A 25,327-nucleotide genomic window follows, 5' to 3' on the forward strand; every position below is an offset into this window, starting at 1 on the left:
ATGACATAGCGACCTCACTTTGCTCTGAATTAACATAATCCACCTTCTCCTTTGAAGGAAGGGCCCACTTAATTCGTTGCAATTCTTAATTCAATTTTGGATCAATATAATGCCATGTTTTATTAAATAAAACTTAAGACAAGATTCAGAAAAGTGAGCAAGGTGTACTGTAAGGAATTTATAACCTGGGAAAAGAGGATAAACCTCTCATTATAGTAACGACATAAACACATTTACTCATTCATTAGATATTTATTTACAACCTATTATACATCAGGCTCTGTACTAAAAGCTACAGAAAAAATAAGATAGCTCAAAAGAAAAAGTCACATAGACAAAAAAAAAAAAAAAAAAAGGTAATACAAAACTATAATCTCTACAAAGAAAAAAGTACCTAATTAGGAGAGGGAGGCATCAGGCTGGAGAGATGGCTCAGTGGTTAAGAGCACTGACTGCTCTCTTCCAAAGGTCCTGAGTTCAATTCCCAGCAACCACATGGTGGCTCACAATTATCTGTAATGGGATCTGACGCCCTCTTCTGGGATGTCTAAAAACAGCTACAGTGTACTTAGATATAATAAATAAATCTTAAAAAAAAAAAAGAGAGAGAGAGAAAGAGAGAGGGAAGGTGACATCATATATGGCTTCACAAGACAAGGCAGTGCTAGGGCCAAAACTCAAAAATAAGCAACAAATAATAACAAAGACACTGAATAAGGAAAACAATACACACTAGATCAAAAGCACAAACGAAAGCACAGAGCTAGCATGGCACTTTCAGAAAACACGAGTTAGTTAAACAAGAAAAACAATATGGTATTCACCCAAAGGAACCAGAAGAAAGAGAGGACATAGAAGCAATGCAGCCTGTACATATCTTACTGTGCTCACTGGTGCAGCAGTGGTGTTAAGGTTATGGGAGTAACCAACTACCTTTGGATTTGATCTGAGACCTGTTCCACAGGAAGAAATTCAGACCTGGTACAATAAGCCTGGTTGAAAGCCCCTGGCGGCTTCGAGGCTATAGGACTTAGGGAGGAACATACTAGTATTATTGTTTTGCTACATGACATGTCATCAAAATGCCTTCTAAATATGTATACCTATACCCCTAAATCTGTATTGCCCCTCGTAGATCTGCACTGCCTTCAACCTTGGCCAGTGAGGCAACAGTACAGAGTTAATGCAGAGACTCATAACTGGTCAAAATGCTGAAAATTAAATTCTATTGAGTACTCGGTCCTAAACAGAAAACCTGCATCAAGTCCCAGCCTAAAGGCCCAAAGAACATCTCAGAAGAAAGGCAAGGAGGATTTAAGAGCTGAGGGGTGGTGATGACGCTGTGAATGCTGAGACATGCATGGCATGGCTACTGAACTCACGAAATCAGTACAGCTAGGATCACCTGTACAAGAGCGGGTCAGTTAAGCTCCGTTAACATCCGGCAGGCAGCACTAGTGGGCTCAGTAGGTTGTTAACAACAGAAGGGAACACATGGAGGGGACGGCAGGATGTGCTGGAGGGCCTGGGACGAGTGGGAGGGGATACGCTGCTTACATGTACCAAGCATATGAAGGTAAAAAACATGTTTTTTAAAAAAGGAAACCTGGACTTTACTATAAAGAAGAATCCACTAACAGCAGGAAATAAAAAATAATTTGAGGAGCTAGGAAGGATGCTCAGCGGGTAAGGTGTCTACTTATACAAGTATAAGGATCTCAGTTTGGAACCCCAGCACCCACATAAAAAGCTGGAAGCAGCCACAAACATCTATGACCACAGTACTTAACAGAGTGGGAAACAGAAAGGAAAGATCCCCAGAGCTCACTGGCCACACAGCCTAACCAATCAGTGGGCCAGGCTTGAGTCTGTCACTGTCTCAAAGAATAGAATATCAAGTGATGGAGAACACTGAGGAAGACAACCAGAATCAGCCTGTCCCTGACATGCACACACTAAAACACCTATGAATGCATGCAAACAAATACACCACACCAAGGAGAAGGAGGGGGGGGGGGAGGAGAAGGAGGAGGAGGAGGAGGAGAGAGACAGAGAGACAGACAGAGACAGAGACAGACAGACAGAGACAGAGTCGGGGGGGGGGGGGGGGGGCGAGAAACCTGAATTTTGAAAATCCCTGACTTCTGTATGGAGGATGGACTTACAGAACAAGAAGTTCACCACTGATAATCCCATCAGGCCCAGTGGACAGTTCTTATCCAACGCTCACACAGGTTAAACTAAATGGGTCACAAAATAAAAGCAGAAGTCGTGAATCTGGGAAAGGGACTGAAGGGGATGTGAGCACTGAATAGGGATCAAAGGGAGATAAGAGAAGGCAAAGGGAAGAGGAGGGAGAGTATATTATATATGTGATGAGACCAGCAAAGAAGAAAATCACTTAAAAAGCAGAGTGGCTAAGAAAAAGACTGAAAGGATTGTGGTAAAAAATAAAAAATAAAAAAATAAAAAAAAATAAAAAAAAATAAAAAAAAACCTGAGTACAGAATAGCAATATTAAATCTTAGGAATTTCTATCATATCATTAGATAAATTTTGGGAAATAGATGAATACTTCATCAACTGAAAGGGCTTAGCATTCCAGATTTGTCCAACTGGACAAAGAGAAATTAATACCTTATCAAGGGTAAATGTTATGTAGACAGAAGCCAGGGACTCAGTATGGTGAGCTGCTACTGCCAAGCTGACTCTGACTACAGTATGCAGGTGATAGTGTTTCCTGGTCAAAGAAGGCAAACAGCAAAAGCAAAGACAATAATTTGAGAACTATCAGTGCAGAGACAAAAATCAAGTGCTCAAGAGAACCAGTGAGTGCGCCTGCACTGGAGAACATGCAGAAGAGGAGCCAAGGGCAACATCCTGGGATCAGGAATGAAAAGAGGAAAGCACAATAGGGAACGGAAGATCGACAAGGTACAATCTAATAGCAAGGAAGAGAATAAAAACCAGATCAGACCAGCATTAAGATGACAGAAAGCAATGTCGAATCCCATTGAAGCCAAGTACTAATGTGTGAAGGAATGGCTGAGAGGAGACAATATCAGCGCCTCTCAGCAGACACGGTTCAGGAGAAATGGTGAGCTGGCTTCAAGAATGGAGAGAGAAGGAAAGGGAGTCAGGAAGCACCTATTCTTACAGAGCCAAGCAGACTTAGGCATTCACGTGAGGGAATGAAGACAGAGGCAATCACCTTTTGGTTTTGATTTTGAATGTTTTATCCATTTTAAACACAAGAACTCAAAGAAGTTAAAAATAAAACATAGAGTAGGAACATTTAGTACTAGATACGAAGTTTTATTATGAGACATAAAACACTTGAAAGGAAAAGCAAGAAGCGGTTCTAATTTCATCTCTCACAAGTGAAGATGTTGACCTGATGGCACCTTGCTCATGACTCTAACCACAGGAGCATTTTGGTCTACAGTAGCAATACTAATGACAGGTCCACTCACATACCATAGCCTGGACATCGGAACTCAGAGGATGTGTTATAATGCCTGCAGCACAACAGGGCTGGAAGAGGCAAGATGAGGTATTTCTAAATATTATGAGCAAATTCAGCCATCAAGAATATGGAGATCCTGAGCAATAAAAATTTTCAAAATTACAACAGCAATGAGAAAATAATATATTCTCTGAAGCTTAATAAAAAAGCCTTGTTTTAAATTCTCAACTTTTAGCAGACATTGATGCACACAAATGAATCAGGCCCACTCTTGCTCAGATCAACATCCGAACAGTCAGAAATACGTATAGAAATGTGCTGTGCAGCGGCTCTGTGACCACCTATACAAGAAACTCTAGTTTTTCTACCAAGAAAGTGGAAGGAGGATCCAGTTGTCCCTGTTGAGAACAAGAGAATATGTCAGCTGAGGTCCTTAAAGATAACTTCTACAAACTGCACAGAGGAGTCAGGTTGTCCAAGTTACTACTGGAACTGAATGAAAGAGACAAGCTACAGCACCTGCAAGAGCAGTTTAGAGTTCTACATGTTAACTGATCTTCCAAGAATTTCTTATGCATTTATTTATATAAAATTTTCACAACTACCTTATGAAATTAATATAATGTTTACTTTTAAAATGAAGACACTAAACACAGAGGAGCTATATTAAATTTGTATTAAATTAAAGGGCTAGAGATGTGGTTCCACATTTAAGAGAATGTCCTGTCCTTCCAGAGGACTTGAGTTCGGTTCCCAGCACCTACATCAGACAACATAAAACTGCCTGTAACTCCACTTCTACACCCTATCATCATGATACCTTCTACACCCTACACAGGCATTACACTCACACTTATAACCCACACACTGATACATAATTAAAAATAATGGTAAAATCAAATGATTCATAATTCAGAGTTGTACTAGAGAATATCACAGTAAGAAAACAAGCACTTTTGGACAGTAAACTATAACATGGACAGAAGTGTACTAGACAGGGTCTCACTATGCAGTACTAGCTAGCCTTGAACTCAGACCCACCTGCCTCCACTCCGAAAACTAAACATACCTAAATACAGTAACATGGAACATTTAAAAAAATGTCAACTATTACAAACAGAAAAAGAATTTATCCACTGTTCAATAAGCCTAAAATAGTTCTCGCCACCTCAAGAAATAAGAGATGGCTAAGAAATTAATAGTGGAAAGTAAAAATCAGTGTTCTAAACAAAAGTATGATGTAAACAAACAAAACAACTCACACACAGAACTACATCTGGCTTACATGGGAGAGAGTTTTGAAACACAGACTGAAGGAGAAATCCTACATAAAGGAAAAGATACTAAAAACAAGTCAGTGGACCGTTAGAAAGAAGTCTGACAAGGTATAGTGGCACCTATGATCCCTTGCCTCAAAAGCATACACAAAGTTTGTATTTGCAAACTCTGTACATCAGTCAGTCAGCAAAATACTGGATTATAAAATGCTGAACATTATTACACTGACTTTGTGTCCTTGGGTAAACTAAATGATCAGAGAAAACAAATAATGCGGCTCATGGCCAGTGGCCCTCAAAGAAAGAACAAGTGAGCTGGAGAGTTGGTTCAGAGCTAAGAGTAACTGCTGCTCTTCCTGACACCCAAGAGAGGTAGCTCACAGCCACCTCCTAATGCCAGCTCCAGGGGAGCTGAGTACACACACACACACACACACACACACACACTGGCGGGGGGGGGGGGGGGGGGGGGAAGACAGAGAGAGAGAGAGAGAGAGAGAGATTGATATTCATACAAGCACAAATACACATGCATAAAAGTAATAACAGGAAAAATTTAAAAGACAAGACCAGAAAGTGTGCTCTGAGAGAGACAGCTCTCACTGAATAGCAGGTCCTTCAGTAAACTGACCTTGGATGTCTTAAGCCCTAAGGCTACAAACAAATTTGCACTGTTTTAGGTTATTCAGCCTAAAAATAGTTTCTTATAGCTGCTCGGTAACAAACTGATATCTGCATAAACAGAAATTATTTTAAATAAACCTCTTTCCTTTTGTGTTTTACAAGGAAAATCAGCACAGACCTTAAGAAAGTTAGTTTCAGCAGATTCGCTAATATTCAATTGCTTCTTAAAATTATTTTGTATACCTGAATCAGTCTTTTCTGAGTCCCTGCAACAACAAGAATAGACTAGAACATATGAAAAAGGAATCATAACAGTAAAGGCAAATGTTTCCATGAGTTTCAGTGAGACATGTGTAGACAGCATTAAGAATGCATTTCTGTGGAGTCACCCAATGAAGACAGTCTGAGGAGCACTGTACTGCATTACAATCTTCAGAAGTCTTTCCCATGGGCATAACAACCAGGTAGAGTACTTCCTAAGAATGTGGAGAAGTGAGGGAAGACAGAGAGGGCTCTGCTCTATGCAGACATCACTGCACAGAATTGACTGACTAGTCAAAGTACAACTATATTTCTATTCTACCAAAACTCTTCTTTCAAACTGTGGCCCCTTTAAACATACCGAGCACTGTAATACCTAAACACATATGACATGAAAAATTTTATATAAATTTCTATAAAACTTCTTCCTCCCAAGTATTATTCCTGGAAGCATAAAGACCCAACAATCCACAAACTTCTCCAACTAACTTAAGATGGCACTGCCACCTAATGGCCAGTACAAAGAACTGAATGCCTCGCTGCCTTGTTCCCCCTTCTATTCCTCAACCAACCTCCAGGATATAGCTGCTTTAACAACAAAAGGTTACACGTTCTTTAATAAATAAATAAATAAATAAATAAATAAATAAATAAATAGTCTATTTTCAATTTTGTGATAATTCCATCCCACACAGTACTTTTTCCAGCATCACCCACAGAATTTCATAAGACAATATAAATGTTCTATATCTGTTCTAGTCAATCCATAGCCATGCCAATACAGCAGGTGCTGTAAGATGTGGTTATCACAGTGCAGTAAGACAAACAAAATGGGAAGTCCTGATCTGGGTTAAAATAAAAATCCCTCACTGCTGTTGTCCTTGGTTGTACCCCAGACATAGAAAGTAAACCCCTATTGGTAAAGACTCCATGCCCTTCAGACACAGACAGGACCCAAAGGACCCAAACTGCATCTGACCGGGAAGCCTCGTCCCTGAGGACTAAATTTCATAGTCTCAGAAAGCACATGAAGACTTCCAAAGGAGGGAAGCAACCACTAGTCCTACCTGAGTAAGAAGTACTCCAGACTCATCTGGGTAACGGCAGTCAGCCAAGTTCACACACAGTCCTCGACACATCTACTACCCACTGGAAACAGTAAACAGACAACTACACTGGCCAAAGGGGCCATGGGTCCTAGAAGAAGACCTACTAATGCCACTTGCCTAAACCAATATAACTACTTACTGCTTTCTAAATACTCATCTTTGTAACTACAGGTAAGTGTAGAGCTGATCCTTATCAAAGAAGTTTCTTTTTGCTGCAGAAGGAAACCATTACAGGAAACCACAACTAGTCAACAAAATATAAGCAAAAACTCACCAACTGATACACCTCCAACACAACTCCTTCAACTAAGGATCAGGGTATATCTAGAAAGAGGAGGCAGAGGGTTTGTAAGAAATAGGAGCCTAGGAAATCTGTTCTAATCTAGTAATCTGTACTGTGCTTTCTGACCATGACAGGAAAGCTAAACGACCTTCATGCAAACACACCAACATGGCCACCTGAAGAGCACCTGAGACAACTCCAACAGTTACCATCCCAATGCAGAAGCGGAAACTTTCACGGTGCCCCAGTGCTACCTGAAGGCAACTAATAACTGCTGAGAGGGGAAGAACTAGCTTTCCCCATGACTGTCTGCCCAATACCCTAGAAACAAATTATCTAAAGGATAATACTGAACAGTTCAGCAGGTTGTATTTATATGTTGATCTGTTTGTATGTGTATGCAACAACAATAAAGATTAGGCCTTAAATTGGGGAAAGGGGCTGGGCATGGGAGGGGTAGAGGAAAAAGGAGGGATAAATGATGTAATTATATTTTAGAGTAAATAGGAATCCACATGCAAAAAACAATACATTGTACAATGTTACGCTCAGTACTCACTCTGTCCACATCCTTGCTGTCAACTCTCCCAGCTCTTTCCATATCTCAAGTTTAAAGAATACAATGTATGAGCAGTGTGTCAAAATTCTCAAACACATCCCGTCCTTCCAACATCACTACTTCATTTCCTAAGATAGAACCTTACCATCCTTTTTAAAAATGTACTTATCACTACTGTTGTATGCGTGTATGAATGCTGTGGAGGGGTATGCTGCAGTGCAGGAAGTGCAGGGCTCAGGAGTGGCTGTTCTCCTTCCCCGTCTACCTGGTTCTGTTATGTCACCCACCCAAACCTCCATCACTAACCAGTGTTCTGGCACAAGCAAGCCTTAATCCTTGCTTCCCTTCTGCTCTCTTTGATCCATTCTTTGTTTTCCCGGAACTACTATTTAAAATTATAGCATGCTGGTCTTAAAGTCTCCCTGTGGTTCTCCAAAATCCCCCCCGAACAGTGCCAAGAGCCACTGGTATTAGCTAGGCACTTGTATGTCAGGTCTGTATCTCACACTCCTGCAAGGTTGATAATTTGAGTACTCAGATGTAAGTAAACTGACCCTTGAGGAAGCAGCATCCATCCGGACACACAGATGATTAGTGAGGGCAGCTAAGATTACAAAAGCAATCTGGGCCTGGTGGCACAGCCTATCTCCCGGCAACTGGAAGACTAAGGCAGGAGCACCACAGGTTCAAGGCCAGACTCAACTATGTGGGGAGTTCAGGGTCAGATGAAGCTACTTAGCCAGATCCTGTCTCAAACTAAAAATATAAAACGGGCTAGGAAGATAGCTTAGTAACAAGGTAACTTGCCTGGGATGTATGACACCTGGGCTCAATCTCCAGTACGTGCACACCACATACATACACACACACCCCACACATACACCCCACATACCACATCTCACACATTACATACCACACACACACACACACACACACACACACACACACACACAAAACACACACCAAAACCCTTCAAATTTTATCTTTGTTATTCTTTTTCCATTATTCCCTACCTAACCTTTAGGAACTCTGACCATATTGTGCCCTTTAAAGGTTCTTTACCAAAGCACACACTGCACTCACTACTCACTTAGCTGAAAATGACACTCAACTGTGGTACTTCTTGAAAATTTTCTCCAAAGCCTTCTCTGTTTCTCTCATTTGCTTCAATGAGAAGGACCTAGGTAGACTGATAAAATTCCAAATACATCCTACCTATGAGTTCAAACTACGCACAGATTTTCCAAGGTAATATCCAAGTAAGAATCTACTGGCAGCCATGTGAACACCTAAGTTCATCAGAAAATGAGTAAGGGTCAGAAAGCAACAGCAACAGCTAATTTTAAATAAATAAATAAATAAATAAATAAATAAATAAATAAATAAATAAACTTTCGCAAATGTTCACAAACTGTGCATTTCATTATTTTGAAGTGAGTGCTAAGTCATTCCAAATACAAGGAACTCAAAGCTTTTGACTCTTTGTTTTTGAGGTAGGTTCTTCCAATATAGTTCAGCCTTAAATCCTCCTACCTCAACCTCCAAAGTGCTGGCATTACAATGTATGTCACCATGCCAAGCAGCCCTTAACTTTTAAAGTACTTTAATGTGCAAATGTTACAAATCAGACAAATTCTATCTTAGACTTATTGTTGGCAATCAAAGGAAAGTTTCCAGAAACTAAAGAGCTTTTCTATACCTACACCCAGAATCCAAGAGGACTTCTTCAAACACTTCAGAAACACCCTTCAGAGTGATGTGGAGCTACAATAATGACTTTGCTACCTCTTATGTAGCTTCCAGGAACACGTAGCAATCATATAAGGAGATTTTCCTGGTTACTGACCTGACACCGAAACAGCTTCTCTTCAAAGTACTACTCAAGAATTAGCTTAAAATTCTCCGCACTAATGTTCAGATTCTCTCTACTCTCATAATTTCCCTGCAGCTGAGGCACTGAGAGCCATTAGGGCACTAAGGGCCAAGTTGTTACTTGCAAACTTCTAATATCTTTTCCATTCCACTAGAAAAACAGCCTGCTGCGGCTGGAGAGATGGCTTAGTAATTAGGAGCACTTACTGCTTCTACAGTGGACCAAAGTTCAGTATGCCAGAATCCACCTCAGACAGCTCACAGCCTCCCTCAACTCCAGCTCCAAGGGCTCTAACGCCCTCTGGCCTCTGAGAGCACCTGTGCATACATGGTGCACATAAACCCACTCAGGCACATAAGTAAACATATGAAATTAAAAAGAAATGAGTATGTCTGTAATTCTGTTAAGATTGTTTCCAAAAAATTCTCCCAACTAGAAATCAATTCCCATGATTTTTCCTAATAATCTTAGCAAATAATATTCCCTGAAATAACATTCTGGTGAAAGAAAAAATATATAACAATGTATCTAATGGAGATTTTGGAAAAGTAACCTTTAGTAGGTTGAGAAGAATTAGCCTGTACTTCAAGTACTATTCAAGGGGGGTCAACACAAAAATACTATGCTTTTGGTGTTCTTCTATAACCAGTATGTGTTTCCTGAACACAAATTATATAGAAAATCAGAGACTTAACAGATTACTCTGAAGGGGCATTTTATGATAGTCTCCTCAGACAGACAGCCCAAGGAAATGGAGAAAGAACAGAGTCATCAAGACTTGACAGCTGATGACAGAGAAGAGACAGAAGCCTAGGAGTGACTAAGTAACTGCGTCAAGCTGAACCAAGAAATCGGAGTATGGGACCCAAGGCCAGTGAGAGCAAACGAAGAGGAAGGAGGCACAGTGACACCTCTGAAGCCAGGGGGCGAGGGGCAGCGAGAACGCAAAGGCTCACTGTGGGTTTAAGAAAGCAAAAGTAAGACTGTTGGCAGGGAAAAAAGATGATTCAAACAAGAATGGCAGGAAAAAAAAGTGTGTCATGCATTTGGAGGAGAATGTAAAAGCTTTAGGGCTAGAAGATTTATGAAGCAGAACACAGGGAAGTCAGAGTTAAAGATTTTAACTTCCAGGTTTTGATGTTTGGGACTTTATTCTGTAAATAGAAGGAAGAAGGAATATAACTTTCCTCCCCCAAGAAAAATACTCTGAAGATAAGGTATTTGATAAACTGGATGACAAGACAGTTAAGGTCAAAGCTATTAAAAGAGGACTTAAAATCATGTAAAAATAGTAATAAAGACGTAAGAGTGGCTGGTGGCAAAAGAACTAAAATTTAAGGAATAAATGAGAAAGATATTCATTATCCCAAGATGCCTGAGATATAGTATAATGAGAAATAGAAATCTATGCTCTCCCCTCGTTTTCTTGGGAGACAGCTATTACAACCCCTAGAATCTCCGCAGCGAAGAGTACTTCCTTTGTGTGCTAATGGGAGCCTGTGCCCTTATACAATCTCAGGACAGGGCATGATTAGAAAAGTGGACTTTGAGCTCTGTCCCTAAACTTCCAGAGAGGGAGATGGGGCTGAAGGTCAAGCTGATCACTAAAGGCTAACACTGTAATCAATCGTCCCCACATTATGACACCTCCATAAAAACACAAAGGACAGTACTCAGCAAGCGTCTGGACTGCTGGACAGCAAGAGCTGCCCAAAGAGACCTATGTCCAAAAAGAGCATGAGCTCCTTCCATGTGCCTGCCCTCGTCCTGAGGCTGGCCATTGACACCTCTGTAATGTCCATTAAAATATCTATGAGCAAACTGAACTCCAGGAGGGAGTTAGGTAAAACCTGATTTATATGACATGTCAGTCATAAGCACAAGCCACAAAGGGTTGTTGTTGTGGCCATCTGAACTGGAAGGGAACTCTTAGAAGGTTAACGCTTTCTCTGGTGGGATCGGATGCTACTTGAGGAAGGCACTGTCTGACCTAGGTGAACTGCCAACCATTGTGTTAGGTGGTATGTAGGAAACAACACACTTGGCTGCTTCCTGCCTTCCGTAGTGCCCTAGATGCTCCACCATTAATGCATTTACTATATCCATGCATGGTACCACCATCACCTGCACATGTGACCTTCTCTTCCTCAGCCCCTTAGTCCTAGTACTAACAAGTCAGGACCAGAGCAGCTGCCAGAAAACATCTGGCGAATTCTAATGGAGCACAGTAATTCTAATTGCCAGACCACAGAAAACTCAGTGGCCTATGAGATGGTGACAAAAACTAACGGAAGTTGTTAGTGGAGAGATCCCGTTTAAGGATTGAGTTGTTTGGTTTGGGTTTTGATTTTTTTTTTTTTTTTGAATGAGTTTTAAGACAGGCTGACTTTCAGAGTGGGGGAGGACTCACAACAATATTCTTGGAAATATAATTGGAGAAGATAATGAGAACGGAAGACTAAATAGTCCAAACACAAATAGATCTGCCATATATAGTAAAATTGTCAATAAATCTTACATTGGCTGACAAGAATATTTAAATATACAATTAGCTCTCTAAGGTTATTTCTATATGGCTCTGTCTTTAAGAATGTTATTTGAGCCAGAGATGGATGGACATGTAGAAGTACTTTCTATGCAAGTCTGACCACCTCATCTCCAATCCTAGAACCCAGAGCAGAAGTGGAGAATCAGTTTCACACACACACACACACACACACACACACACACAAAATAATGTTATTTAAACTGTTTAAATGTGTTAATCAAAACTGGATCAATATTGACATTTTACTTAATCATTCAATGAACAAAAATCCAGAGTAACTATAAACTAACAGGGACCAGTCAGGAAAGCAAAACTTTCCTAGAAGAGACACCTGTAACTCCAGATGGTGTAATCAAGGTTAACATTAACTACAGTATGAGATCCTGTCTCAAACAACAACAAAGATAAAGATGAAGCAACTGAATGAGGTACTAAGATGCTGAAGGATAGCTTAGAAAATGACGAACAGCATGTGCAAAAGAACGTATATTTCCAGCGTCTCAGTTTTCCTAGAACCGCAACAGATAATAAGCAAAGGAGCTCATAGAAGTGTTTCTGAAGTTACCTTATGGTACTAAAATGAGAAGCATCAGGTAAACAGTAGACTTCTCAAGGAAATGGTGTGTAGGCACAAAGTGAATAAAAGGCAAAAAGAACAAAAGGTCACTTCCACGGACAAGGAGCCAGAAGTGACAACACACAGGACTGGTCAGACTCAGAAAACCTAAAGTCAGGAGCAGGGATGGAGACGGGCCAATGGAGAACACCAGGAAGCAATTGCAACGCTGCTGATGGCTCAACAAGAAGCAACCGCAGGAGGAGGCCATTCATGCTGACCTGAGCGCGCGTGTCGGACTGCTTCCGAGCTTACCTTCGCTATGATCACGTTAGGTATATGTAAAGATATACTAGGAAAGGTGGGCATTACACTTTCCTCTAAAATTTCAATTACATTTTGTTGTTTTCATTTTTTTAATTTTATTTCTTTTCTAAAAGAGATATCTCAGAGTAAAAGTACCACAACAGACAGATTACAAATCTATAGAATGTATAATAGAACAAACACTGAACAAAACTGCTAAAACGAATGTTAGTAAATATGAGGCTATTACACTGATTTCCTAAGACTTTACTAAATGTGGCCAACCTGTGTATAAAAACTACAATTTTGAACTGATGATAATTCATCAACCCTCCATCAGAAAGCAATAAAAGGGCTGTGTTCTTCTACCTATCTCTCAGCTAGCCAATATCCTTATCTAAGAAAAAAAGAGAAGAAGAAAATACGCAGGGGCATATGTTATAGTCTGGATGCAAAATGGCCCTCACAGGGTCATGTGTTTGACCATTTGGTCCTTCTAGTAGTGCTATCGTGAAAGATTGTGGAACCTTTTGGAGATGGTATCTAAGGTGGGGCTTGAGATACTGCCCAGCTAATCTAGCCCAAGTCTATTTCCTGACATAATGTCCCCAGCAGCCTCACACTAGGTTGGCATGTCTTTCTCACCATAATTAACCATGCCCCTTCAAGCCATGTGCCATGTTCTGTCAGGTAGTATACCACAGCAATGAGAAAAGTAACACTGGTTTGTTTCTCAGTCCTTTGGCTAAGATCAAGAGTAATAATGACAGAGATAGAGTACTTAAATTAATTCATATGTGCCTCAAAGAAATGCCCCTTGCATTTTTTCCCTTCTTTGGACCACTCTATTAACTGTATATAATTAACTGTATATAATTTAAGTATATGTACAATTACACTATTGTAATGAACAGCAATGCAGAACTATAAGCTGAATAAACCCTTTCCTCCGCCAACTTGCTTCTTGGTCATGATGTTTGTACAGGAATAGAAACCCTGACTAAGACAAATTGGTACCAGCGTAGTGGGGTATTCCTGTGACAACTTGACCATGTTTTGGGGAGGACTATGGAAGACTTTGGAACTTTGGGCTAAATGATCCATTCAGTGTTAAGAGCTCTGTGAAATGTTCTGTAGGATCTTGGAAGATAATGTTGAGAACATTGCAGAAGATGGAGGCCTGTCTTGTGAAATTTCAGAGAGAAGATTAAAGACTCTTATCAGGGCCATGTTTCAGATTGTGAAGATTATGTGGTTTTGGTTAGCTGGGGCTTAAGAATCAGCTGTGATTTACAAGATACCAGAACCACTAAATCGAACCTTTGTGTTACTGGGACTATTGATGCTAGTTAGCTGGAGCTAAGAAATTAACGGTGATTAAGAAGAAACTAGCATCACTGAGGTGAAATCTTCTGGGAAGTGTTTTCTGAGAGCACAGAGGCTGTGTTCCAAAGATAGCCACAGTTGTACTTTGTGCTGTGGCTGGACTTGGTACTGTGTAAGAGTCACCCAGGTGGTACTGGTTTTGAAGGCATGAAGGGGTCATGAAGAACAGCTGAGGCACTTGGCACAGTGAGGGGCCACGGAAGGCCATTGGTGAAGGTGCAGCCTCAGTTGCAATTGATGGCCCAGGACTCGAAGGGGTCATGCATAGGAGCAGAGGCTTGTCACCATGAAGAGAGCCTATGAGAGGCTATTGGTGAAACCTAATTACAGTGGAAGATAGCAGTGTTTTGGAGATGCCAGTACCATGCGATGACCACCAAGAACAGCAGCAGCAGTGGAGTACAGGCAGCTGGAGCCTAGAAGACAAGCTGTGTGCTACAAAGGGCAGAGCTGGAGAAGTGACCCAAGCCCTTGGAGGAACCCGGAAGATCATGAGTTGGATCCCAGACATTGAACCATTGGAGTTTGAGTTTTGCTTTTGGTTGTGACTGTGCCCTGCCTGATATGTTTCCCTCTTGAAGGAAGGAAGTATTTTAGTGGAGCCCACGGTTAAGAGACATTGAATTTTTAAAATACTTTGAATTTTAAAGATACTGGGCATTTTAAAGTGGTTGAACTTTTAATATGTAAAGACTGTGGGACTTTTAAAGTAATTTAGATCTTGGGGATGAATAAGAAAGTAAGGGTTGAGGCTTAATAGTGATTGTGTGTCAAGTTGACAAGGGGTCAATTGTACTGGCTGGTTTTGTGCATCAACTTGACACAGGTTGGAGTTATCACAGAGAAAGGAGCTTCAGTTGGGGAAGTGCCTCCATGAGATCCAGCTGTGGGGCATTTTCTCAATTAGTGATCAAGGAGGGAGGGCCCCTTGTGGGTGGTACCATCTCTGGGCTGGTATTCTTGGGTTCTATAAGAGAGCAGGCTGAGCAAGCCAGGGGAAGCAAGGCAGTAAGGAACATCTCTCCATGGCTTCTGCATCAGTTCCTGCTTCCTGACCTGCTTGAGTTTCAGTCCTGACTTCCTTTAGTGATGAACTGCAATGCAGAACTGTAAGCTGAATAAACCCTTTCCTCCACTGCAATGCAGAACTGTAAGCTGAATAAACCCTTTCCTCCCCCAACTTGCTTCTTGGTCATGATGTTTGTGCAGGAATAGAAACCCTGTCTAAGACAACTATAAAATACCTGTATTTTAAAATAATGACTGCTTGATTCCACATGACTTCACTGCTACTTTTCCAAGTTCACTAACAAACTGTATGAAAATACTATCTGCAGCACTGTCTCTGATTCCTCTCTGCCACCTCTCCATGTAATCCAAATCAAATTTTACCTCCACTGTTTTCCCAGAAACCTATGCTAAACCTAGCAATCAACAATTAGGCCTCAATCTAACACAATCGATCACTCCCTCCTCCCTTATAAAACATTTCATTTGAATTCATGGACACCGCTTTCTTTCATTTGTTTCTGTTTAATCTTTCTCTAGGTTTTTTGAGACAGGTTTGCTCAAGCTGTCCTGAAACCACTTACTTTCTGCCCCTCTCTCTCCCTCCCCATCTCTGTCTCCCTCCCTCTTCCCCTCCTCCCACCCACCCCTGTGTGTGTGTATGTGTAAGAGAGAGAGAGAGAGAGAGAGAGAGAGAGAGAGAGAGAGAGAGAGAGAGAGAGAGAGAAACCTTTCTGTCTGTCTGTCTCTATTTCTCAGCATTCTAAGACCTCAAGGAACATCTCTGGACTTCTCCAGTCACACTCACTCCCAAATTCTATTACTCAGTTCTCTGAGCATTAAATGCTATCTGCCAATCATTGGAAATTCACATCTTTACCACAGACGTCTACAGTGAATTGCACACTCAAGTACACCCAGATACCTACTGTCTTCACAGTTAACTTAGCACTTCCAAGATTAAAGTCATTAATTATTTGCCCCTTAAGACCTGCTTCTTATGCAGTCTTACTGATTAGTGTCAACTGTATCTGAGTTTTTCAGGCCAGATCCAATCCATCATCAAATCGTTGTCTCTGTATTAAAAATGTATGCAGATTTTATATTTCTCCCAACTTCTGTCTAAAATCAATGCCATCACTAACCAGTTTACTGTTGCAGCTGGCTAAAGGATTGTATTCTTCTCTAATGCTGACACTCTCTACTTAGCAGCAAAGAGAATCATTTTTTAAAAAATCGAAGTTAAGGATGTCGCTCAGAGGTGGAGACCTTGGTTTGCAACTGGGAGAGCAAATAAACAAGCAAACGAAGTTGAAATTCTACACTGTCTTTGCGCTTTTAGTGTCTAGACAACCAGAGATGGTCTGACTCCCTCCACGCAATCCACCTATCAGACATCACTTTCTTCCAATAATTCCCGCCAATGACTCACTGACATACCCATCACTCTGAGAGGAGACTGGACAGACCCAGCAGAGGTTCAGCATAAGGACCTGAACACAGGTCCACATTACCCACATAACAAGTCAAGCATAGCATCATGCATCTGTAATCTCAGTGCTGGGCACGTGGGATCAGGAAGATCCCTAGGCTCACTGGCCAACTGGGCTTGCTGACCCGATGAGTTTCAGGTTCAATGAGAAACCCTACCTCAAAAACAAGGTGGAAATTAACTAAAGAAGATGCTCAACACCCAACTCTGGCCTCCACACACAAATATGCACACAAACATGCACATACATGCAAATAAGCAGCAACCCATAACACACTAAAAACTGTTAATTATAAAAAGCATTCTCTTTTCTGGAGTCTGCAGGGACCACGCTTTTGTTGGCCTAACCGTCTTGTATAAAGCAGCAGCTTCCCACCCATGTTCTTCCCACCTCACTCTGCTTCCACCACACGACTGTAACAGTTGAGATACTACAAAGATGCTTATTTCTTTCAGTACTGCCTCACTGTATGTAAGCTCCAAAAAGGCATATAAACTGTTTAGTTCACTACTATGCCAAGCAAGTGCTCAACCATTTTAAATGGATTGATGACTGAATCCATTCAGACTTGGTCTGTTCTTAAAGCAAAGACTGAAGAAATCAGCAATGTAGAAGCTCTCAAATCCCAGAGAAGCACAGACTGCCAGATAGGCCACACAGTCAAGTGCCTAACTCTAGCTAATGCCAAAAATAAGAGTTGACAAGCCCAGACTATGATGAAGCAAAAAATGAGGACGACAAAGAAAAACTGGCTTTTCTGCCTCTTCATCTCTTGAAAAGAAATACCACCTGATTGTTTCCTGTAAGCTGTCATACCAACAACTCTGTCCAAAGTAACACCTACACCATTCTACACACTTAAGGGCCGTTAGGAATAGTTCCTGCCTTTCTCAGCTGTGGTCTTCTGAGAAAAATGCAACTCTCAACCCTAACATTGGCTGCCAAGACATAATGGTCTGAGAAAGCTCTCAAATTTCCACAAAGCACTCAGGCTGCAACCAAATATCATTAATATGATGACAAGAACTAGTCAAAGAACCTTGTGATGCTGCCTCTTTGTGGTCCCTAGGGTATACTGCCAGCTCACTCATCAGAGATCACATCTAAGTGTGGGGAGGTGGCTAGGCGGGGTGGGGAGACAGGCAACTCAAACTGTAGGACAGGAGATCGTTCCTTCTGCATCTGGACAGATGGAGAATAATGAGGAACAGAAAACATCTGTAGCACGGAAGACGTCACCTGGCCTTTTCAATACCTAACATAAAAACAGAAGCTATGGACCACCAAGCTTCTGCTTCACCAAACAAAAAGCAGAGGCAAAGGGATCTCTTTGAGCTGCAGGCCAGGCTGGGCTACATATTAAAACTTCAACTAAAAAAAACAAAAGAACAACAAAAAAAACAGATTATTGATTGTTTATAATAATCAGTCCCATTTTAAGGCTAAGAATCTTCAAAACTGGTCCACTCATATTCAAATGAAGCTACCAATCAAAAAGAAAAACAGGAAAAAAAAATTCTCATAGATGTAGCCTTTAAGAAACCTCTATCTCCTTATAGTTCAAGGCCTCAACTTAAGCAATTAGAAATCTCTAACACCAAAGATTCACTCTGAGACATAAAATCAACTAACTCACCAGACAAGAGCAACCCAAGGACTACACATATGTTCTGACTGTTTAATTTACTCATAAAGAAAGGAACATTCTGATTGGCTGGTCTCTTAGTAGGCTGAGTCACATCCCAACACTGGCAACCTAACAATCAGAAGTTACAAACCAAAAGAGACAGGAAGCTACAGACGGGGATGAGAGGTCACATCCAACAGAGCTGTCACATGAGGGTGCATCAACTTGAACTAACTGTAGCCTGACATGGCACTCAAAGTGCAGTGTGCCTGTGTGTCCTTGGGCTCTCTCTTTATATTTCCCTCAAATCTCCTATAGGTATCATATCCCAGGACTTTCTTTCTTGGTCACTCCTTTCAGCTGGGGGATTTCTTATTTCCCAGAAGTCTCTTCCCTTCTGCCAGTGTCATGCTATCCAGTACTCACTCACTTGTCGGACTCAGCCCATATGATTGACAAGCACACAACTGGATTGGGACTAGATGTGTCACAGAATTAGGTACACTATATCACAGAGCAATAGGAAAAAAAGAAAATACATATATTTCAATCTCAGCTCTTTCCAAATTGACAGTCCACATTCTCATCCTCTTACAAAGGGTTACTCAGTCTTTTATCTTTCAAGAACTATATTCAACCTCCACCTCCAATTCAGAGCCCAGACTTAATTTCACATGATTTCTATTACCTCCTATGAGAAACACAGTTTAATGTATTTCTATGTTGTTGCATCAGCCATCTCTCCAAGAGATAACATACAGTATTTTTAAAACCAACAATCCTCAAAGATAACCCTCTTCAATCATAGTAAGCTATTAAATGTCACAAAAAGGTAAACAGAAGAAAAATTTCAACTATCACTGTTGGTTTGGTTTTAAATACATATCTTTCAAATGCCTAAAAGTCCAGTCTTCAGCCCAGCTGTAAGATAATACACATGTGGAATGGTGCCTTTTAAATGAAAGCAGTCTAGTCCTATCCCATGGCTTGCTAGAGACACCTATTTTATCTTCAGCAGATCCCTTTACATCTCATCCATAAAATGATGCTACAAAAAGCCTATCTTCTAGTTTCTAGTAGTTAGAAACAATGGTGTGACAGGATCAGTATAGTGCATCTGATAATTATTGCTCTGGGCTATCTATCTGCCTAGAATACATCACTTTCCAAAAAAAAAAAAAAAAGAAAGAAAAAAGAGCAGATAACAAGGTTTTGTTTTGTAGCTTTTTAAAAGGTTAACAATTCAAGCTAAATCAGAACTGGCCTTCTGAACAAACAAAACCTTTAACAAGTACACTAAAATCATGAACTCTTTGGTTTGTCTAAAATGTACCACAATTTTAATATATTATAGATTTATTGTTACTTTAAGCATTCAAAACAAGCAAAAGCCTGTTAAAGTATTCAAGAATATTTAAAAGTGCAATGGAGGTTCTAAGTTTGAAAAGTCTAAGAACCATCCTGCTAGATATTCAAAGTAATACTTATGCCCAGAACTCATCTTTCAAAAGTAAGTACCAACCAGAAATATGGCTCATATCTACAATCCCTGCTCAAGGGGATCTCAGATAAGAGGATGGCTTAAATCAAGTGCATGTCTCAAGCGGTGGGGTGCCTTCATACGCACGCCTCACAATTAATGACAAAACCACGAAGTATTTTTTTTTAAGTCAATTATTCTAGTAAAATTTTAAAAAGTTCCCAAGTGGTCAGTACTAAAAAATAAGTCAGGCCTTTAAGTCATGGAAGGTAGAGTAGGAAGGACCAGGATTCAAAGTCAGACAGGGTTTCCTTGAAACTCAATAAATAAATATACAAAGTAGCAAAAATAATATTTGGAGTGTTAATGCTAATAAAAATTAGTAAAAATATTTTAGTGACTTTGTGGGTAAACCCATCCACAGACAGGAGAGAATAAAACTGAGACAAAGCCTGCAAGTGCCTTTTAACTGTGAGACACAAAGTCCTCTTATCCTCATTGTTGAATAGAGTAACTCAAAACAAAAGGCAATGAAAGTATGACAAATTATTCAACTAAAATTCTTCTGGGAGAAGTGCAGATCTTTGGAAAGTAAAGCCAGCAAGAGCTTTTGAAACTGATAAAACCCTCATACCCTCTGATGCTGTAATTCCTCCCAAGGGCCTTTAGCCTCAGGGAAACAAAGAAGACTAAGTGGGCATATGTGAACTGCAGAATCCTGAAAGGACAGGGAGTGGCATTTTAGTAAGGCCATCTACGACACCTAAATATAATAACTGCACTACTTACAAAACAATAACCAACTCACATGTCCCCTTAGAAATAAGAACTATTTTCTGTACCACTGTATAATTAACCCAACGGTATAGAAACTAGCAAAAAGAAAACCCATCAAATATTAAAACCTAGATTAAAGGTTACATTTACACACCAATCAGTGGTATAAAATTATTTGAAATTAACAAGAAACAAAGACTAGTTTTTTTGTTTGTTTGTTTTTATTTCTTAAAAAACAAAACGTCTTCTGGAACCAGTGAAGCCCACTACACTAGGCGTATAGTTGAAAAAGGATGTGCTAGAGACACAAATCTACAATTATCACCTTTTGTCCCTAAGAACTATCACAGGATTAAGCAGAGCAGCTCTTCTCACAACAGGTAGACCATGCATGTCATTCTAGCCAGGCTATTAACCAGCTGTAACCAGTTATACCAAAATCTCACTTTACCACCAGAAGGCACTGCGCAGTCACCATATGGTGACCAGAGGCTCCCAACACTGAAGTGTGAGCCAGTTCCAGTCCAGGAGTGGTAAAGGTTCAGTTTCCCCCTATTTTCCCAAATGAGGTATCAGGTTTCCCAGCCACTCTAGGGCTTTAGGTCCCTCGGAGTGGCAGCTAGGGAAGAGGGAGGCAGGAACAGGCTGCTCTCTGGACCAATGAGAAGCAAGCAAAGAGCTGTGGCCTGAGGTCAGATGGAGACAGAGGCAAGCTCCCTGCTGCTTTGGTGGTTCCAAGCTATTTTAGCAGTGAACCAAATGATCTGCTAAATCTTTCCAATTTAATATCTTCTGATATAGCCCTTTTATACTAAATATCCATTTCTCTCATACCATACCAAGATGGTAAACCCGTTATTACAAATTAGAAGCTAGGCGCTGATGGCTCATTTCTGTGACCCTAACACTCAGAAGGCTAGGGGTTAGGGAGGGGCTGCAGTGATCTGAGCTCAGCCTGAGCTAAGCAACCCATTGAGTTCTGGGCTAGCCTGGGTTACAGTGAGACTCTTTCTAAAGGGGAAAAAAAAGTGGGTTAAGGTGCTTGTTTGTCATCAAGTCTATCCCCAACACCCACAAGCTGAAAAACGGGAACCCATCCCCACAACTGACCCTCTCACACGTGTCATAATGCACACACTGCAGCACAGGGGCCTGAGCAGGTGAGAACACACACTCACAAAAGAGATAAATGTAATTTGAAAAAAAATGTATTTAGAATTAGGATAGAGGGGGGTAAAAGTAAACTACAAAGATGGGCAGAGGACATCTGTGTTCCCAGATCTGTCCCTTTCTAGCCATAACTGTGGGCAAACCCCTGCACCTCAAATAAAGTTCCAGACCGACCCTAACTAGCCATGGCCTTCGTTCATCCACCTTCAAGGAACCTTTTTTTCCATCATAACCAGGATGTCATTCTGAGCCAGTATCAGTTTTTATTTCACCCTTAAACAAATAAAAGAACTAATGTTGGGGCTGGAGAGATGGCTCAACAGTTAATGGCACTGGCTGCTCTGTCAAAAAACCCCGGTTCAATTCCCAACAACCACATGTCATCTTACAACTGTCTGTAGTTCCCGGAGATCTGATACCCACACTTAGACAAAACAGCAGGTAAGACACCAATCATACAATTTTTCTAAAAATCATTTTTTAAAATACTGATTTTTTCCCCAAATCTTCTGGTACTGAAAGTCGGTCCAAACATATTTAGCTTCTCCTAAATCTGCATTCAAGCCTGGACCGGTTCCTACAAATGCATTTAGTAAATAGATTTTAGCAGTATGTGCTGTAGCAGCAAACTTAAAAAGAAACTCAGAAGCCTGGGGGATACATAGATAAGCAAATCATTAACTCCTAACTGATGAAGTGCTCAGTGCAGCGTGGCGTGGTGCTCCTGGTTCAGTGAAAACAAGGGATGCCCAGACAAGACTCAAGCTCAATACTCCAGTGGGGATGCAAGATGTTTACTAGGAAGACAATTCTGGACCCAGGAAACAAAGGAAGATGCCATCTTCTGTGAACTGCAGACAGTCCCACGGGGAGGACATGGGTAACTGTAGATGAAATGAGAACTGCAGGCAAACGCCATAAATTGGGAAAGACTGAAGGAATGCTAACCGTGAAGTTAAAATTCTCTTCTTCCCCCACACGGTAAAAGCAATATGGCAACAAGCAAAAAATTCTACCTGAGGGAAGGTAGAATAAAAAAGCTCCTGCTCTCAGGACGGCTTCTGGCTTTCTTGTTAAGGCATATTAAAGAAACAGGACAAATTACAGGTTAAGGGTTGTACATATTTTTAACCTAGCGATTGAGGTCAGTGTTGTTGAGAACCAGGAAGAAAACCACCATATAAGAGAGGAGCAATGCGCTCCAACAAATTAAGAGAGACAAACATTAATAAAGTCTGGAAAGAAGACTGACTTCATCCATGCAAACCATTCATCAATGTTTACATCCGTTCCAATTAGAGATTACACATTATAACACATACTTTGTACTTATCCTTCCCATTAAGTTTGATTAAAGTTTTTTAATCTAAATGATGATACTTTAATCAACTGTCCAAATACATATATCCCACTAATACTTAATGTTCCGATAAAAAAAATGCTTTTTCAAACAGATACTTTGAAAAAATAAAGTAAATGCTCAATCTCATTCATAACCGTCTTCCCCCACCCTTTTTTTTCTTTTCTTTTTTTTTTTTTTTTTTTTTTTGAGACAAGGTCTAAGTTGTCGTTGCTATTGTGGATCTTGCTATGTAAGACTAGGTTAGCCTGGATTTCACAGAAATCCACCTGCCTCTGCTTCCTGAATGCCAGGATAAAGCCGTGAGCCACCACACCAGATTTCTCTCTCCTTAAGTGAAACAGGGCATTCCAATCTTGGACAGCAAAGAGTCTGTGCACTAGTAATTTCCATTGCTAAGGCCTATTTTATGATCAGCAAACCTAATTGGCTAGGTAGCCAGCAAAGATGAATTTGCAATTATTTAAATTCAAAAATCAGGCGTTATCACCAACGACCACCTCAAGTGGCTTACCCCTCCCTTCACTTTGTCAAGAAAGTAGGTACATTTTAAAACTGTATAAAAAAAATAGATGTCCAAAAGAGGGAGAGGAAGGAAAAAAAGGACCTGAACCTATAGATACCGTGTAATCCACCAAAGTTCTCAAGATGTGTTTTAGGGCGTGTCTTTGTTTTGACTCAATGATTTAAAAAAAAAAAAAAAATCCCACTCATTCCGGGCTCTCGGGTACTTTCCCTTACCAACGCGAGCATCCAGTCTTTGAAATCCCAGAGCATCTCAGCCTCGCCCTGATTTCCCGGTGCAGGAAGGCTGCTGCCGGGGCGTCCCGCGGCCCCTTCCCGTCACAGCACCACCAAGCAGGGGCATCCGGCCTGCCCGCTGCACCGCAGGCGGCTCGGGAGAAGGGGCGGGGGCTCCGAGGGTCGTCCCAGAGCTCTGATGGCCAAGGACACCGGGCCCTCCGTGCGCCCGTGCAGCTCCCCGGAGCCAGGCAGCCTCGGGCGCCCCGAGACCCTGGCCCTGACCCCCAGGTTCTCACCGTGCGGAGGTCGCGCTGCCTCCTCGGCCGCGGCCCGGCTGCGGGTCGCCCAGCGACCTGCCCGCCCGAGGATGGGAGAGAGGCGAGGGGCAGTCCGGTCACATCCCCGTCCGTCCAGCCGCCTGCCCCGCAGCAGCCAGCATTGCCTCCACGGCCTGCGGGAGCGCCGGACTTCACCAACGCCGCGCCCCCTCCCTTGGCCGGCACCTCCTGGACTCCGCCCTCCAGGGCCCGCGCACTACGCGTGCGCGGCCCCGCCTCCCGGACGGTCCTTGCGCAGGCGCGAGTCTCACCGGGCTAGGCCCCGCCTCCGGGCCCGCCCCACCCTCACGCCAGCCATTCCCAAGCTCCGCCTTGATCCACTGACCTTGCCTCTTTGCCCCCTGACTCAGGTCTTTTCCTGGCATGACCCTTTCACTCCAGTCTCTTGTCTGACCATCTTGAAATGAACCTCTGGGTTCAAATGTGCAGCTTGACCACGGCCAAACCTGCCAGCTCCCGCTCCAGACTAACACGAGTGATCTGAACACTGGAGCAAGCATGACTTCCCGCTCTACATTTTGTTTTGGCTTGTCTGTGGCTATGCCTCAGCCATGCATAGTGAATCTGAGCAGAGATTGCAATAAAACGCGAGAGCTGGGAACTGAAGCTATCTTATGAGTCTGTGGATCTCAATCCCTTTCCATATGCCACCTCTCCCTCCTGACTAGATGGTCAGACAAGTCGTTGAGAGTCCCCATGCAAGTCCACAGTATCTGGCTTTCTATTAAAAGCATTGAAGGTGATATTTATCTGACCCTAGATTGCCCATTCTCATCTCTAGCCCCAACAGCTCAACTGACATTAATAATACTGAACGAGAACTTGGAAAGTCACTACCTCTACTCCAGACCACTAACTTAACCACTGTGGTAGGAGAGGAGACACTTGAGCCCCTCCCTTAGGCCATCAGACTATTGAAACATTATATTCCAAATAATTTAAAATTTTTTAGGTATTTCATCCTGGAGAAATGGAAACAACACTGAAGGCCTAGCGCTATCCAGAGAAGGAGTTTGCCTTCCAGGATCCAAAGCTCTGACAACTTCTCAGACCACTTTGCAAGACAGACTTGAGTGAGCTGA

General features: G+C 41.6%; 1 protein-coding gene across 6 annotated transcripts in view; it reads right to left on the reverse strand.

The window, feature by feature from the left end:
* Window positions 1-24,430, reverse strand: part of Ccser2 (coiled-coil serine rich protein 2) — a 114,575-nt gene extending 90,145 nt beyond the window's left edge. For all 6 annotated transcript variants that reach the window (XR_007979182.1, XM_052190194.1, XM_052190193.1 and 3 more), the window contains exon 1: window positions 24,204-24,430. The gene's annotated coding sequence lies outside the window, so the exon portion shown is untranslated. The remainder of the gene's footprint in view (window positions 1-24,203) is intronic.
* Between the last annotated feature and the right edge of the window lie 897 nt (window positions 24,431-25,327).

Source organism: Apodemus sylvaticus, chromosome 8 (assembly GCF_947179515.1).
Source record: "Apodemus sylvaticus chromosome 8, mApoSyl1.1, whole genome shotgun sequence".
NCBI classification, from domain to species: Eukaryota; Metazoa; Chordata; class Mammalia; order Rodentia; family Muridae; genus Apodemus; species Apodemus sylvaticus.